Here is a 16,465-nt window from a genome sequence, read left to right as displayed (position 1 = left end):
TAACTCAGATTTTTCTCTCAACACTTGGAGGTGTGTTTCAGGGTGCAGAGGTTTTCTCTCTGGGAGTTGGCAGCCATTCTGTGGGCAGTTATTGCCTCATTTGTTTTACATATCTGTTTATTTAAATACTGCCATAATCTACAAGGGCTAAAAGCAAAATTAAAACCAAAACCAGTAGACAGACCAAATATATGGTGGGGGACTTCCAGGGAAGAAATGACAAACTGAAGATGGCTCCACAAAAAGTGGAGCTGATGACTTCAGTGGAACGAAGAGCCGGTAAGTAGACTGGCTCTTCAAAATCCTCTCTGGACAAGGAGAGGACTTGAAATTGTCCACAAGGGCTCCAGACAGCTGCTCCTTGTGAGGAAACAGCAAGACAGCAGTCTCCGGCAGGTTTAGAGCTCTGGGAGACGGGGGAATAGCCATCTTGCTCAAACTGTGGTCAGCACCTTTGAAAGGACACTGGGTTCACATACTTCCTTTTCTAATCACTTTTGGAAATTGCTTATTAACTGCTTTTCAGCTATTAGGAACCTTTGGATTGACACATTTTACAGCAAGCACCAGGTGAGTTTCCTTCAATCCATAGAGAAATAAGTTTTAACTACAAGTTTAAGAAGTTAAAAAATTTTTTTTGGAATAAACAGCAAAAGGGTGATTAAAACTTTGTTTTTAGAAAGTTACAAATGGACTAAGGGTTCAGATAAATTTGAAATAAGATTTTGGAATTACAGTGGTACCTCTAGTTACGAACTTAATCCGTTCCGTGACTCTGGTTGCAACTCGAGTTGGTCTCAAGTTGAGGTAAAGTTTCCCATAAGGTTCAATGTAAATACGGTTAATCCGTTCCGCCCTCCGAATTTGGTCGCACCCCGAGGTAAATTTCCCCCATAAGATTCAACGTAAATACGGCTAAACAGTTCTGAAACATATGCATTTTATTTTTAAACCTCAAAAACCTTCCAAACGCCACAAAAACCTTCCAAACGCCACAAAACACACCACAAGCCTCACCGAACGTCTCCTTGCTACCGCGATCTTGCCCACAGGAAGCCGCGACCGCGTGGCAGCAGGGAAAATGGCCGCAGATCCGGTTCGTAAGTAGAGGTGGAGTTCGCATGTCGAGGTAAATTTTTGAGGCTGGAGCTGGTCGTATCTTGAAAAATTCGTAAGGAGGGGCGTTTGTAACTAGAGGTACCACTGTAATTATAAAGAATCCTTCCTGTAGGAAAATGCTATTGTTTTGAATTTTTTTTTAAAAAAAATAAGACTTTAAAACTTGGACACTAAAGGGAACTAGAAAGAACTAAAGATTACAATTAAAGGAGAAGAACACCCAAACTTGACTTGTACAGTGGTACCTCGGGATACGAACACCTCTACTAACGAACATTTCGGGTTACGACCAGCTTCAGCAGGAAAAATCTACCTCGGGATATGAACTTGCCTCGACTTACGAACCGGATCCGCGGCCATTTTCCCTGCTGCCACGTGGTCGCGGCTTCCTGTGGGCGAGGTCGCGGTAGCAAGGAGACGTTCGGTGAGGCTTGTGGTGTGTTTTGCGGTGTTTTGCGAAGGTTTTTGGTGTGCGTGTTAGCATGGCTCCAAAGAAAATGCAGAGCAGGCTTGGCGGGAGTAAGGCTCTGAAGAGAAAATTGCCTCGGGTTGCGACCAAATTCGGGTGGAGGGCGGAACGGATTAACCGGATTTACATTGAACCCTATGGGGAAATTCGCCTCGGGTTGCGACCAAATTCAGAGGGCAGAACGGATTAACCGGATTTACATTGAACCCTATGGGAAACTTTACCTCGACTTGAGACCAACTCGAGTTGCAACCAGAGTCACGGAATGGATTAAGTTCGTATCCCGAGGTACCACTGTAATTACAAAATGAAGCAAAATACTTTAACATTGGACATATTGAAACATATTTTTGAACAATGGTCCCAGAGGTTAATTTTAATAGTGTCTGCCTCTATAGTTAGACAGTGTCTAAAAGATGTTATGGAAGAGGAACAAGTTCTACCTGACCAGATTGAGACTGAGTTGAAAGCGGATTTAAAATGACAGGCTACAAGAATGACATGGAAAAAGATGCTACACTGGAAATACAAAAGAAACCATCTGATGTCTTAATAATTAAAAAGGATATACAAACAACAAATCAAGAGAGTGACTTGGATAATTTTCCTATATTGGATTTACAAAAGACGCTTGTTAAAGTTTTGAAGAACTTTGTAAGAAGGGACAAAAAAAAAATGAAAAGAAATCAAATTCTACAATATGATTTGAATGGACTGAAGATTAAGACTGTTAGAAGTACAAGGATGGAATATAAAACTGGTTAAAGGTTAAAGAAGAGATCATTTGTTGTATTTTAAGAGAAGGTGATAAATTACTAAAATTGTTTATATTTGTTGTGATGAAGGCGGGAGGTCGCTTTATATATTTCTTTTCTTTTTCTTACTATATTCTTATTTTTTCTTTCTTTCCTATTCCTATTCCTATTCCTATTCCTATTCCTATTCCTATTTCTCTTTTTTCCTTTTTTTCTGCACTTTTTCCTTTCCTTTTCATTCTTTTAGGTTTTTAAAGTTTGTATTAGTTTGTATTGTTGTAATTATAATTCTTAATAAAATTACTATAAGAAAAGACCAAATATGTTGTGCAAAGACAGATAATCTTACTCTGATTGTTCCCCCAATACTCTCCAGAACAACTAAATTTGTACCTACTTCTGAAGGGCCATTAGGATAGGTGCTAACCTAGCCTTAAGGGGGAGCCTGTCCCCAAATATAGGAGCTACAACAGAAAACCATTAAGTCCCAGTCCCTTTCACTTCCTGATAACGAGGGACCCCTACTGATTTTGCCAGGGAGCATACATCACACTGGTTGACTCTGCAAGGCAGTATTTTTCAACTTTAGCAACTTTAAGGTGTGTGCACTTCAATTCCCAGATTTCCCCAGCCAGCATGGGAGTTGAAGTCCACACGCCTTAAAGTTGCCAAGGTTGAGAAACTGCTATAGGGAGAAGTCAGACTTGTAAGTGCCTATGCCCCAAGCCATATAGGCCCTTATAGGTTAAAGGCAGCCCTTAGAATTGCATATGGAAACCTTGCTGGTAAGCAGCGTAGGGCCAGAAATGCAAATGTAATGCGACTGAGGCAATGGCCACTTGCCAACACGTGGGTTGCTGCATTTTGGACCAGTTGTAGATCTTCAAAGGCAGCCTCACGTAGAGTGTGTTACAGGAGTCCAATCAGGAGGCGACAAGGGCACGAGTTATTACCCTAGTTACCTCTATCTATACTTGATTAGCAGTGTTTACCTTCTCAAGCATTATTATATTTTTATACCTTACAATTTGTGAATTGATAATACAGTCTTCCAGGAAGGCCTGTCAAAGGGCAGTCCTTTGTGTGACTCTCCTTTTGATTCTGCTACTCCGTATAAGCTATGCCCTGTTTTTGAGTTTAAAATAGATGCATGGGATCTCTCACACATGCATATGAAGGACAGAGAAATATACTGTAAAACCCAAACCTATTTATCTTTCAGGCACTGTATAACCATTGTTATTGCAATTCTGAACGAGAAACTCCTGCTCTGCAATTAGACCAACGGCCACATGATGGCAGCAACGCCTTGAATATGGCTCATACCATCCATATGAAAGACCTACTACAGGTTAGTTTTCTTCGTTCTGCAGAGTTTTCCAGATGTTGCTGTTAAATGCATCGGTGTCAGATATTTCTTGATGGGATCCAACATCTGAAAGTAGCAGTTCCATGAAGAAGAATTACTCTATTTTTCCAGCAGTGAAACTGCAATATTTCAAAATGATGTGTATACTCTACTGTTGCAGTATGAACGTTATGCCTCATGCTTCAAAATCTGCACACGAAAAAGCTAAACTCTATGGACCTAAAGAAATTAAGCAAATTGAGATAGTTTCTATTTTTTCAGGTCACTAAGGTACATGACTGAATAGTACAGTGACATATGCCCTTTATTCTAAAGGACACTCTTTTATTTCAGAAAGCTGTCCTTTAGATTTATTTAATTTAATTATTTATTTTCTTGGTTTTGCTCTTGAATTTTCCTTTGTAAAGCAGAGTTATAAACAATTATTTTTTTGTTTTATCCTCTATCAGATTTGCCCCCTTTTCAGGTTTGTCCTTTATTTTTTCCAAGAAAATATGGTTACTGTACTGAATAGCATCTGCATTGTTCTAGCGGAATTTGTTTCAATAGATAAAAATGTTCAGATATTTACACCCAGGACATTGGAGGGGAGGGCAAAAGAGTCATGGGGTGACTGCTTAATTGAAGCCCTGCCTCTTTCTTACACATACAAAGGTTGGGGCTTATCATGGCTGCCATCTTCACTTTCCATCTTGACTTCCCTCCAACCTGATTTACATACTGACTTCAGCTTCTGAACGCTTAATGGGAATTATGGGACATTCACTATAATATATCTAGAAGGGATTAGATTGGAGAGAGTGCTTTAAACGAGCAGCAGATATGTTGGAACAGTAAATTTTGCCATATGAATATGTACAGAAACATTTTCCATGATCTTCTCTTTGTACAAGAGATGGTCTTCAGCCACAGTTTGGTTTCTTATTTATTTAATTCGGTTCATTTCCTATCTTTATAGCAGTTGCATAATGAAGATGGCTAACGACACTAAAAACATGCATAAATGTAAGACAGAAAAAAAGGTTTGGCAATATTAATGTTTAAAGGCCAGGCGGAAAAGATGCATCTTAGCTGCTCTTCTAGAAGTAGAAGGAGCAGGAGCCAGATGGAAGACAGCCTTCCTGGTAAGCAGAGGGTTGAACTTGGCTGCTTTGAAGAAATCTGGCTAAGATTCTTGCAATGTAAACAAGTGGGATTGATATAATAGGTATAATGATTTTAAAAAGGTGTAATAGATCCAAGTTTACCCTGTGTTATCAGACCTGGGCTGGAAAAATCTGGATGACTGTCAAGATCAGGACAGAGTTTTCTGTATCTTTTTGCTGCCATCTAGTGGTCATCTTGAGTTCGGTGGTCCAGATCTAGTAGCCTTAAGGGAACTTTATATCTCTAAAGGATTTCCCCCCCCCTGTACACTTTGCAATGTGTTCAGGTTGCTTGCTACTATAGAAGAGATTTTCCTGGAACAAATTCCCTGTCAACCAAATTTCTGAATAGGTGGAATTGAAATTTGGCCTGCAGGGAAAGATCATCCAGGAAGTTCAGGCTCATTAAGCTATCAAAGATTTATGCTCTGTTGGCAAATTGAATAAAAGGTAAAGTAGACTCCTTTTAGTTTTATTGGCACCAGTTGCTATTGTCCTCTTGGGAGGTGTCTTTTTGACTTGTCAGCCTAGCCTACAGCTTTAATATTACTTAACTGTGTTCCATTCAAGTACTAACCAGGCCTAATTTTGCTTAGCTTTTAAGGCCAAAGAAAGTCAGCTCTATGCTGCTAACTTGCCAAATGAGACTAACTAATTTATAGGCCAGGTGCTGCTACCTGTTGAGATGGTAGTAAGATATCTAGGTATACAGTGGTACCTCGGTTCACAAACTTAATTCGTTCCACGATTCTGGTTGCGAACCGAATTGATCACGAACTGAATCAAATTTCCCCATAAGGTTCAAGGTAAATAAGGTTAATCCCTTCTGACCCCTACGAATGTGGTCACCAACCAAATTGGTCGCCAACCGAATCAAATTTTCCCATAAGGTTCAATGTAAATAAGGTTAATTTGTTCTGAACCATATGTTCTTTTTTTTAACCACAAAAATATGAAACAAAGTACAGTACAGTACGGTATGAAGAGAGAGAACACTAACCTTGCTTGAGGTGACACCAAAAAGCTTCACAGCAAGTGTCTGTCTGCGACCATGATCTTGCCTAGAGGAAGCCACGACCATGTGTCAGAGCAGGGAAGATGGCCGCGGATCGTGTTCGTCACCTGATGCGGAGTTCGCGAACGGAAGCAAAATTTTGCGAACCGAATTGTTCGTGAACAGAAGCGTTCATGAACCAAGGTATTACTGTATGTGCAACTGCCTTCCTTTTACCCTCTGAATGGATTTAGATAAGCATGGCTCTTAATATATATGTAGATATATCTAGAGTTACTGTATTTAGATACATTTCTGAATATTGAGCAAAAACATGGGAAGCATTTGTCAGATCTACATAGTGTCTCACATAGAGGCTTTTGGGTCTAAATTAAATTTGTTTAAAAAACAACTTGTGAACCCTAGAAATTACCTTAGGCAAAATCTGGAATGCATTTGTTTTGCTGGGTTCAGGTATCATTTTATGTCCAACACAGTGCATCTGTTCTTTTTCCAGCTCATATTTCTTGTTAAGCATGTCAGCCTTCTTGTCCAGAGACTCTTAAAAGTACACACAGCCTCACATCCTGTTTCTGCTTGTGATTGCCATAAGCCAGCATGGCAGAGAATGCCTGGAAATCCAGACATCGTTGGAGAGATTTTCTTTTAGAAGCCCTCTGGGGTAGACAAAGAAGAGGGGAAAAAAGAAAAAGAAAAGAAAAAAAGAAAAAGAAAAGAAATAAGGAAGATAGTTCTCGGCATAAAGAATCAAACCCGGTTATTCTTTTGGCCTGTGATAATTGTGTCAGTATTCAGTCTTCCTTGTTGAATGATATTGCATCTGCACAAAGTGGATTTTCCTACTAGAATTTTGCAAGACAACCATTCCAGCACCCCATCTGGTAGGTTCATTTGGGGGAGAAATGATTTTCATGTTTTCCATTCTAGTTTATTAATTGTTCATTGTAGCTAGCAAACAACAACAACAAGGAAGTTCAAACATGGGGCTGCCAAGACAAAAAGGATGGCAGATCACATCAAGAATATTAGATAGGTAAAGTTCTACACTTCCCCAAGGGTCACTTCAACCTTGCTATGTCCATGAATTACGCAGAATTTCAATACTGTACTTATCAGCATATTCATATGTTAATTGTGTTGTTTTATAAACACTTTATTAAAATTACAGTAACTAAACTGTTCAAGCTTCTCTTTAACCAACTGATTGAGCATTCTTTCAGTCTTCTGTATGCTGGCCTTTGTCTGGCCTCCTTCCGCATATCAGTATGTTTCTCTCCTAAATGTAACATTGTCTTTTAAAGCAACACTACTCTACTTAAAAATAATCACAAAGTAAAGCTGTTGTGGGAAAATGTATTAGCACATGTTCTCAATGACATTTCCCCCCTTTTTCTTTATTTTTCAATCAATTTGTAAGAGTTGCTTCACAGAATGATAAAAATTCAAGAAGCTGAACAGTTGGCTGCACGTTTTCCTGTTATCAGTGAAGAGACATGCCTCCTCGCTGGTTCATAGAAAGTTTGTGCAAAAGAAGAAGAAAGTCTCTGCCCTAATGTATACAGATAACTATTGGCTCTAATCTGAAAATAATTCCATTGTAGAAATTCTTGTACTCCTACTCCTTTCATCTTAATAAACCTTGATAAAGAGAACTCTGTGAAACTTACTTGGACAGGAGAATAATTTTTGGTTTGGATATCTGCAAAATAGCTTGACACAATTATGGAAGACTTGAAATTCACTTTTTTCCCATTCAGAGGCCTCGTGTGAGAACAGGTTCTCAGCTGTTCACAAGCAAACAGCCAGAGATGAGATCAGTCTGTTAGTAAAAAGGAAAGAGGTGGAAATTGTTGTTCCTACCTAAAAAAGAATGGCTTCTAGCCTGTTATATTGTGCAAATGAGAGAAAGGCACAAAAATTTTAAGCTTGATTTCATTATAAACACAGTTTCCATTTGATATATAAACTTGCTAGAATATAGGTAATCCTTCATTTATGATGGCAATTGGGATCGGAATTGCTGTTGCTAAGTGATGCGGTTGTAAAGCACGATGTCACATGACCATGCCACTTAGCGATGGCAGTTCTGGCAGTCCCGGTTGCCATCATTAAGTGAGGACCTTGTAGGTCATTAAGTGAGGACTCACTTGACCATGACTTCCAACTATATGCAGGCTTCCCCATTGAATTTGCTTGTGGGAAACTGACAGGGAACGTCAGAAATCATGATCCTGTGATTGTGGGGGGGGCACTGTGATGGCCATAACTCTGAGGACCAATCATAACTACCACTCGTTCAGTGCCATCATAAGTTTGAATGGTTGCTGAACGAGTGGTCGTTAAACAAGGTCCATCTGTACTTTCTTAATTGCTTCTCTAGGTTCCTGGAGGCTTGGCATTCAGACAAATCAGCCATCAGTAGACACATAAAAATAAACCATATTCACACACCATTTAAAAGAGACAATAAAAACCTAGGAAGGAAACAAAAAGACTAGAGCATATCCCCTCCAAAGCCAACACCCAGATAGGCAGAGATTAATACCAGACAATTAAGCAGAAAACTATACCCTAATCAAGGAAGTACAAGGAGAAAACCACACCCCCACCAACATTGGCAGGGCAAGCTACTGTATATAAACAGGGAGCAAACCCCACACTCACTAGCACTGATGATGTTTCCTAGTTGGATAATGAAATGTCTGCAAGCAAACAACCAAGTTCGGAGAGCAACATCCACTTCTCTAGAGGTTTTTTTTTTTTTTTTACTACTACTAGGTTTTTTTTTTACTACTCATCAGAAATTCTTGTATTTTTTGCCGCGAATCTTATATCTTTTCCAGACAATTCCAATATTGACTTCAGAAGCACCCTTTAAACAATGGCAACGCGACATTTCTAAGTTTATATGGTAAGGGAAAAAAACAAGAATAAAATATAAAGTTTTGCAAGATGGGAAAGAAAGAGGTGGTTTGGGTCTTCCTGATTTGAAATTGTACTGTGTAGCTTGCTGTTTAGTATGGCTTAAAGAATGGATTACCTTGAGAAATGAAAAACTATTAAATTTGGAAGGTTATAATTTGAGATTTGGATGGCACAGATATTTGTGGTACGAAAGTCAAAGTTCATGTGGACTTTAAAAACCACTATATTAGAAGATCTTTATTAAAAGTTTGGACTAAATGCAGACCACTTTTATGCCCTAAGATGCCGATGTGGACTTCTATACAAGAAGCATTTTATAGAACTGAAACAAGAGATAAAAATAAATGGATGAGATATAAAGACTTATTAGAAAAAGAACAAGGAGAATATAAAATCAAATCAAAAGAGCAATTGGTTTTAGAAGGACATACTTTCAATGGCTTTCTTATATGCAATATAAAGAAAAATTCAAAATTGATAAAAAAGAATTTGGATTCGAACAGAATAAATCGGTATTTGGAATTCAACTATGTGAAACAGATGAGCACTTAATAGCAAAAATGTATAAATTATTGTTGAGAGAAGAAATGGTTGAAGAACAAGTTAAAGAATGCATGATTAAATGGGCAAAAAATATTGGACATAATATACATATGCAGCAATGGGAAAATATGTGGTCTAAAGGATTAAAATTTACTTTATGTTATAATTTGAAAGAAAACTTTTATAAAATGTTGTTTTGATAGTATATGACACCCCAAAGATTATCAAAGATGTATGGGACAATTTCCAACGTTTGTTGGAAATGTAACCAACAAGAAGGCTCATTCTACCATATGTGGTGGACATGTAAAATTGCAAAGAAATTTTGGACTCAAATACAATCTTTGATGCAGAGCATACTACAAATACAGTTTCCATTTAAACCAGAATTATTCCTGTTGGGGATAATGGACTTTAAAATCGGAAAGCATCTTATCAGAATTACTCAATACATGATTACCGCATGTATTTTGTATGCACAATTTTGTATGCACAATTTTGGAAAACCCAGACACTACCAACAATACAAGAATGGTTGCTAAAACTGATGGAAATGGCAGAAAATGATAAACTGACTTGTTTATTAAAAGAAAAATCAAATAATTATTACCTTAAGGAATGGAAACCGTTGATGGACTATTTGCAAAATGCAGGCGGGGCGAAGCTTACATGGGGATTTGAAGATTAGATTATAAATGTAATGGGATATATTTTGACAAAGAATTATTTCTACTTAATGCATTAAAAACTAGCACCTATGACATTCTTATTATTCTTAAGACCAGAGATAGATTGGAAGCTATCTATTTTTCATGTCTTTCTTCTTTTTCTTTTACTTTATCTCACATTTTCTTTTTCTTTTCTTTATAATTTGTATTTTCCATTTTCTTTTTCATTTCTAACTTTTAACTTCGTAATTTTAAAATTTCAATAAAATATTATTAAAAAAAAGAAAAGAAATTCTTGTATTTTTTGAGTGCCTGTTTATTTGTTCCCAGCGTAGCTTGCCAGGAGAAGCCTGACACCACTCATAATGTGAGGCTTTAAGTATCATTTCTTCAGCTTGTGCCTCAATCCAGCCTGTCTGGAAGGACTCATAACTGTCTCAGAATCAGTATCAGGAGTGGATGGATTCACACAATCCTTTTATATCTTTGGGGGACAATTTGCAAAGACTGTGCCGGAGATGTATCATGTGGAATTGTTCAACACTGAGTAAATTTAAAAACAACACCCCATATTTACCTAAAATAAAGACTAGCTTTTTTCACCAAGTAATCTTGATAATAACTAGATTGTTGCTTAGATTTGTAACAATTAATGAAGAAAGGTGACTAGACAGGAGAGCAAGGTGGGGAAATTGGTTGCTGCTTATATCTTCCATAGTATAACAGAAACAAGGGGATGAGATGGAAATGATGCAAAACTTGCATGTTGCTGAGAAGGGATAGGGCATCACCTTCTCACTATGCCTCACTATGAGTAATGAATCATCCTGGAGAAGATCTATCTATAGTATGTGGTCATTAAGAGTCAACACCAGCTTGATGGCACATAATCAATCAATCTATCCCAAGTAATGAAGACAAGAGATGAGAAGCAGACAGATAAAATAGTAGAATCAGATATTGCCCAGCAAACTAACAACCAAAAGGCAGTGTAAGGTCATGTGGACATGATTTTGTCAGGATTTTCTTTCTCATGGGAAAGGATTAATCCTGTTATCTTTACAACAATAACAAATAATATTTTGGCTACAGAGATCATGTAAAAAACACCTGTTATTGTGTGTTGTGTATTGTGCTATTTACTGCCACCTATTGGCGTGTGTATGCTAAGTACCCAGTGGGGATGGCATAGAGCTATATTACAAGGAGAGGAAAATGTTCAGCCTCTCAGAGTAGTTGTTAGTTGTTTTAGTGTTAGCCACTATGTAGGTTTTATGGGCTACGTAATTGTAACAAATTACCAAGTAGTGTACCTCTTCTCTAAGAGTTTGTAGCTCGAGATTTTGTTAAGCTTGTGTTGCTAATAAGTCTTGGATGCTGCAATATAATGAGAAGATGTGTTTTTCTTTATATTTTGTATGATATTTGCATTTTATGGAGTTTTTGCATTTTTATCAATAAACACCAGTTAGTATATATTTTTTGACTGGATTTCTTTGGGAAACAAGAAATGGACATTGCATTGTGAATAGCTGCACTGTTGATGTGTTTGCTTTCATGGCTAATATTTTCCTGGAGTTTTTGCTGTGCTCTGCACAAACAGAAGTGTTTGTAATTATCACTCTGCACAACAGATTTGTGAAATAGCATCTTACGGGGGGGGGGGGGAAGAACAATCATTGTTGTAAAGCTCATGGTCTTTATACCCACCATCATTCTGTCCAGCCTTATCCTGTTCAGAAAGGTGAGCTATTACTCTCTGCAAACATTTAAGAAATCTTGTATTCCCAGTTCCGTGGATGGGATCAGAGATCAGGTGTTTGAATTCAAAGAAGAATAGAAAATAGCGTAAACAGTTAAAAGGTATAGAAGAAAACAATAGTGGTATAATTACTGTAACAAAGAAGTATGAGGTGTAGATAAGAGAAGGCAATAGCATTGATTAAGTATAATAAAATCTAAGAGAACAAAAATCATTATTGAAAAGTGTATTATTTAATAGTATTTATTAGATTTGTATCCCACGTTTTATTCAGGCATGCAAGGGGGCACATGTAGCATTTGCTCCATCCACTTTCCCCCCCAGCAACAACTTTGCAAGGTAGGTTGGGCTAAGGGAGAATAGCTGGCCCAAAGTCACTCAGTGAGCTTCTATGGCTGAGGATGGACTAGAACTTGGGTCTCCCTGGTGCTAGTCTAACCCCTTAACCCTGAAACCATACAGATTAAGAAAGTTTTTGTGGCTGGGGTAAAAACCTCCTAGATTTTCTTCATCTAAATTATGCTTATACTATGTTAATATGATGTGTGGGATTTTTTGGTATAGTTTTTTTTTCTAACTTTTTTTTGCATGGAGGCAGAATTATTCCAAGTTCAGAGATGTCTTCCTTTTGGTAAAATACAGGATGTACTCTATAGCGAGATTAGTCGCTATAGAGTACATCCTGTATTTTACCAAAAGGTAAGAAAAATGAACAATCGCTGTGGTAAAGCTCATGGTCTTTATACCCACCATCATTCTGTCCAGCCTTATCCTGTTCAGAAAGGTGAGCTATTACTCTCTGCAAACATTTAAGAAACAAGGGAAACTCAGAGATTAGTCGCTATAGTCCTCTTGTAAAAGTTCATGGATGGGGATTTGGGGGAGATGTAAAAAAAAGTTGTCAGCTGCAACTTGATGGGGAACTGAGTTTCCCTTTGTTTCTTAGGACACTTCTGCTAGGATTATAATGCCACTTCCATTTTCTAAGCTCCCCAAACAGTTTGAAATGAGCTGCAAATGTTTTCTCTCATGCCAGTCTCAAAACACCAAGAATGCCATGAACCCAAGCAGAGCTTCCTTGCAAGAGGAGATCAGCAATCAGAATAGGGGCCAGGAAACAATGCTATGGCTTTGTAGGGGAAGGGGAGAAAAAGGGCCCAGGAAGGAGTTCCCACCAGTGGAAGAAGAGGCCACAAGTTCAGCAAAGCTGCAGCGCTCCAAAGGGAAAATCAACTTTGCTCCACTTCAGATAAACTATCAAAACTCACCTGTTGATATTTTTATTTCTCTATTATACTGTCTTGGAATATTTATGATCCTTGTTAATTTTTTAATAAAGAAGAACTAATTGATGTTCTCTAAACTTTTTGGCTTAGTGCAGAGATAAACTATTCTGTATGTTGGAACAAGTGGAAAATAAGCCAAATAGGTTCCATAGTGAAAATTCTGATAAGAAGTAATTGTTTGCTGTATATCTTAACCATGGAATCCCTTGATCCTCAGAAGTCATTCCAAATTGGGGTTGTGGAAAGAGGTGTCTTGTTAGATGTATAACCTGACACTTTCAAGTTCTTGACTTGCAGGAAGAACCTATTCATAGAAAGCCTCCAAGGTGCATTGAGTCCTTTTCTCCAAGACAAGCCCCTGCTCACATTCCTTGGGTCCAGATTGGGGGATGCTGAGGACAGTCCCTTTTTTCTTTCTTTTGGGGAAGAGGACACTCTTTCACATGATGGCTTGTTTCCCTGAAGCCCAAATGTGAAATGTGTGAAGGGCAAATCTAAAGGTTAGGCTTTTTGGCCCTCCTCCTGAGGCTTCTTCACTGAGTGGGAGGAGAACCCAGAGAGGAACATTCAGACTAGGTGACCCATGTCTGCCATAATGTGGGAACATGCTGGTTCAGTGTTGAGGCAGTGCTTCACCTTGCTCCTGCCCTTGAAGTCAGTGGGGAAGCTGTTGCAGTTGTTTCAGCCTCTCCTAGCCAGCCAGGTTGCTGATGGCAGCTGTAGCTCCCATAAGAGAGGGAACAGAGTGCTGTGGTGGTGGCTATGGTGGCTTCCCTCTTCTCCCTACAGCAGCTTGGCCTTCTTCAGACTGGTGGCCAGGTGCGCAAACAGAACGTCACCTGTCCTGCCCTAGTGACTTCTCTTAACTGGCTGGGGGAAGGTGGACCCAAGGAGAAGAAGGGGGTGGCACCTGCCTGCCTTCATGCTTGTGGTCTCTGCCAGCCTGGCTCACTCTCACAGAATGCCTCCAAGCTTTCTTGGAGGGAAAGGTTGCAAATGAGGCACTGGGGGTGAGGAAGCAAGTGTGCATCAACTGTTAGAAATGTGGTGACCAAATTGAGAGCATTTATTTATTTGATTGTTTTTATCCCATCGTCCACTCAGGAGATCAAGGTGGTTGATCATAGTTCTCCCTTCTCCCACTTTTCCCCACAACAACAACCCTGTGTGGTAGATTGGGCTGAGAGAGAATCCCTGGGCTTCCGTGGCTGTGGGCAGACTTAATCCTGGGTCTTTCTGCTTCTAATCCATCAAGTTCCTGCTCCTAATCCGTCAAGCTCCATCAATTTGAGCTTTTTCAGACTCTGTTCTGCTCTATCTGGTCAAATACTTGTCTAGACTGAATGGGAACACATTCTGGTGGTGATCCTGCTTTATCTGTGCAAGCTTAAAAAATTGCAATCCCTCTTAGAATTGCTTATCACCATCCAGGAGGTCATGCCCCATAACTTGAGAAGATCTGACTCCCATCTTTAGTTTAGCAATGCCTGACTCTGCTTATCTGCTTTGCTGTCAGTTTGTCATCATAGTTTTCACCACTATTTTGGCAACTGCCATTTTCTACAGCAGTTTAAAGGAGAACTGTTTTCATATTGCCTTGGCACACACTTTCTAGCAGTGATCACGCTGTGCCCTTTGCCCATCCTGATACCTTTCTCAGCATTTCAAGTGGTCATCAAGTGTTGCCTCAGCAATGCTGCAGACCTTTGCTACCCTTCTGTCTGAACTCAGTCTTTCTTTAAAGGAAAAAAGAGAAAATAAAAATACAGATGAAGCAACTGCTGTTGTAAACTTTGTGATCTTTGCTCCATCATGATTCTGTCCTGTCTAATCCTGTTCATAAAGATGAGGAACTGTAGAAGGCCTCTGTTCATAGGTTCTTTTTTGTAATGTTTGCTGCTCTCTTCCAAAAAGAGCATTTATTAAGAGACTCCTATAAACTTCCTAAAAATTTTACTTGCTTTACACAGCTATTGATTTCCTTAGGAGAGTATGCTAGAGAGAAATGTTTCTAAAGAGTCACAAGTGTGAGGTGGGCGGCTATATAAATTTAAATAAATAAATAAATAAAGTGGCTTTGTTTTGAATAGACTCTTCTGTACATTCAGTTTCCCTTCTGAATACTTTTTTTCTCAAAACTGGCCTAAATAGTTTGCCCAAAAAAGATTGCAAATGGGTCCTTTGCAGATAATGGCTCAGATTACTCAACAAGTATTTTTGGGGAATCTCAGACAGGATTATTATGGTTGTTCACACAGTTGGCCAGATATTTAGACTGAATTTGGCATTTTTATCCATTTATCGAGTCCTTCCCAAGGATGTGGGATAGGCAGATGTTGTTTGATGGTGTTAAAGGTATCATTGTAGGATATAAGCTGTTCCAAGTAAAGCTGCCTTTTGCAATTGACTGATGGTGATTTTGCCAATGTTAATGGTCTTCAAGTAGTACTCCAGGTGTTTTGGAATTGCACCTAAGGTGCCTATAACTATTGGTACTACCTTTGCTTTCTTTTGCCATAGTCGTTCTACTTCTATTTGCAGGTCTTTATATTTCATGATTTTCTCCAGTTCTTTCTCTTCTGTTCTGCTATCTCCAGGTATTGCAGTGTCCACTATCCAGACTTTTTTGTCTTTCTTATCAACAATTGTTCAGTCTGGGGTGTTGTGTGGCAGGTGCTTGTCTGTTTGAATTCTAAAGTCCCAGAACACTTCATCTTCTTCATCTTCTATTACTTTGTCTGCTTTGTGGTCCCACCAGCTCTTGCTTGCAGGCGAATGGTGCTTCTTGCAGATATTCCAATGCACCATTGTTGATACTTTGTCATGCCTTTGTTTGTAGTCAGTCTGTGAGATCTTCTTGCAGCAGCTAGCTAGGTGGTCCACTGTTTCTTCAGTTTCTTTGTAGAGATGGCATTTGCTGTCTGTTGCTGTCTTCTCAATTCTGGCTTTGTATGCATTACATTCTTAAGGCTTGGTCTTGTGCAGCCAGAATTAGCCCCTCCATCTCTTTCTTCAACTTTCCTGCTCTTAGCCATTGCCAGGTCTTGTTGTTATCTGCTTTGCCTGCTAGTTTGTGTGTGTGTGTGTGTGTGTGTGTGTGTGTGTACTGGCCATGTAATACTTTGCCTTGCCATGTCTCTTTTCTATTCTTCATTTGGTTTTTCTTGTAGGTCAGTTTGGTCTCTTCGGTATTCAGTAAGCCTTCATGGTGTACTAGCTTCAGTGCATCTTCTTCACTGTCCTTCAGATATTCTTCCAATGCCCTTTTTTCTGCTTCAACTGTCTGGTGTACTTGCAACATTCCATGCCCACCTATGCCCCTTGGTAAGTAGAGTCTGTCAACATCGCTGCGTGGATGAAGGGCAAGATTCATTGTCATTATTTTTCTGGTCTTTCTATCCAGGGCTTT

General features: G+C 39.0%; 1 long non-coding RNA gene across 2 annotated transcripts; it reads left to right on the top strand.

Annotated features, from left to right (window-relative positions):
• Positions 1–1,839: 1,839 nt before the first annotated feature.
• On the top strand, positions 1,840–8,684 carry LOC148215040 (uncharacterized). 2 transcript variants are annotated; one of them, XR_015797150.1, is made up of 4 exons: positions 1,840–2,392; positions 3,566–3,694; positions 4,671–6,055; positions 6,369–8,684. It is a non-coding gene; the product is annotated as an uncharacterized LOC148215040 (long non-coding RNA). The 2 variants fall into 2 exon arrangements; XR_015797149.1 differs by having other exon boundaries at positions 4,671–6,063.
• The last annotated feature ends 7,781 nt before the right edge of the window (positions 8,685–16,465 follow it).

This window comes from Python bivittatus, unplaced genomic scaffold (assembly GCF_059951505.1).
Source record: "Python bivittatus isolate LINGU-HERP-01145 unplaced genomic scaffold, Pbiv_v1 ctg000480_np1212, whole genome shotgun sequence".
Taxonomy (NCBI): Eukaryota; Metazoa; Chordata; class Lepidosauria; order Squamata; family Pythonidae; genus Python; species Python bivittatus.
The sequence above is the reverse complement of the archived record's forward strand: the minus strand, read 5'-3'. Positions and strand labels throughout refer to the sequence as shown.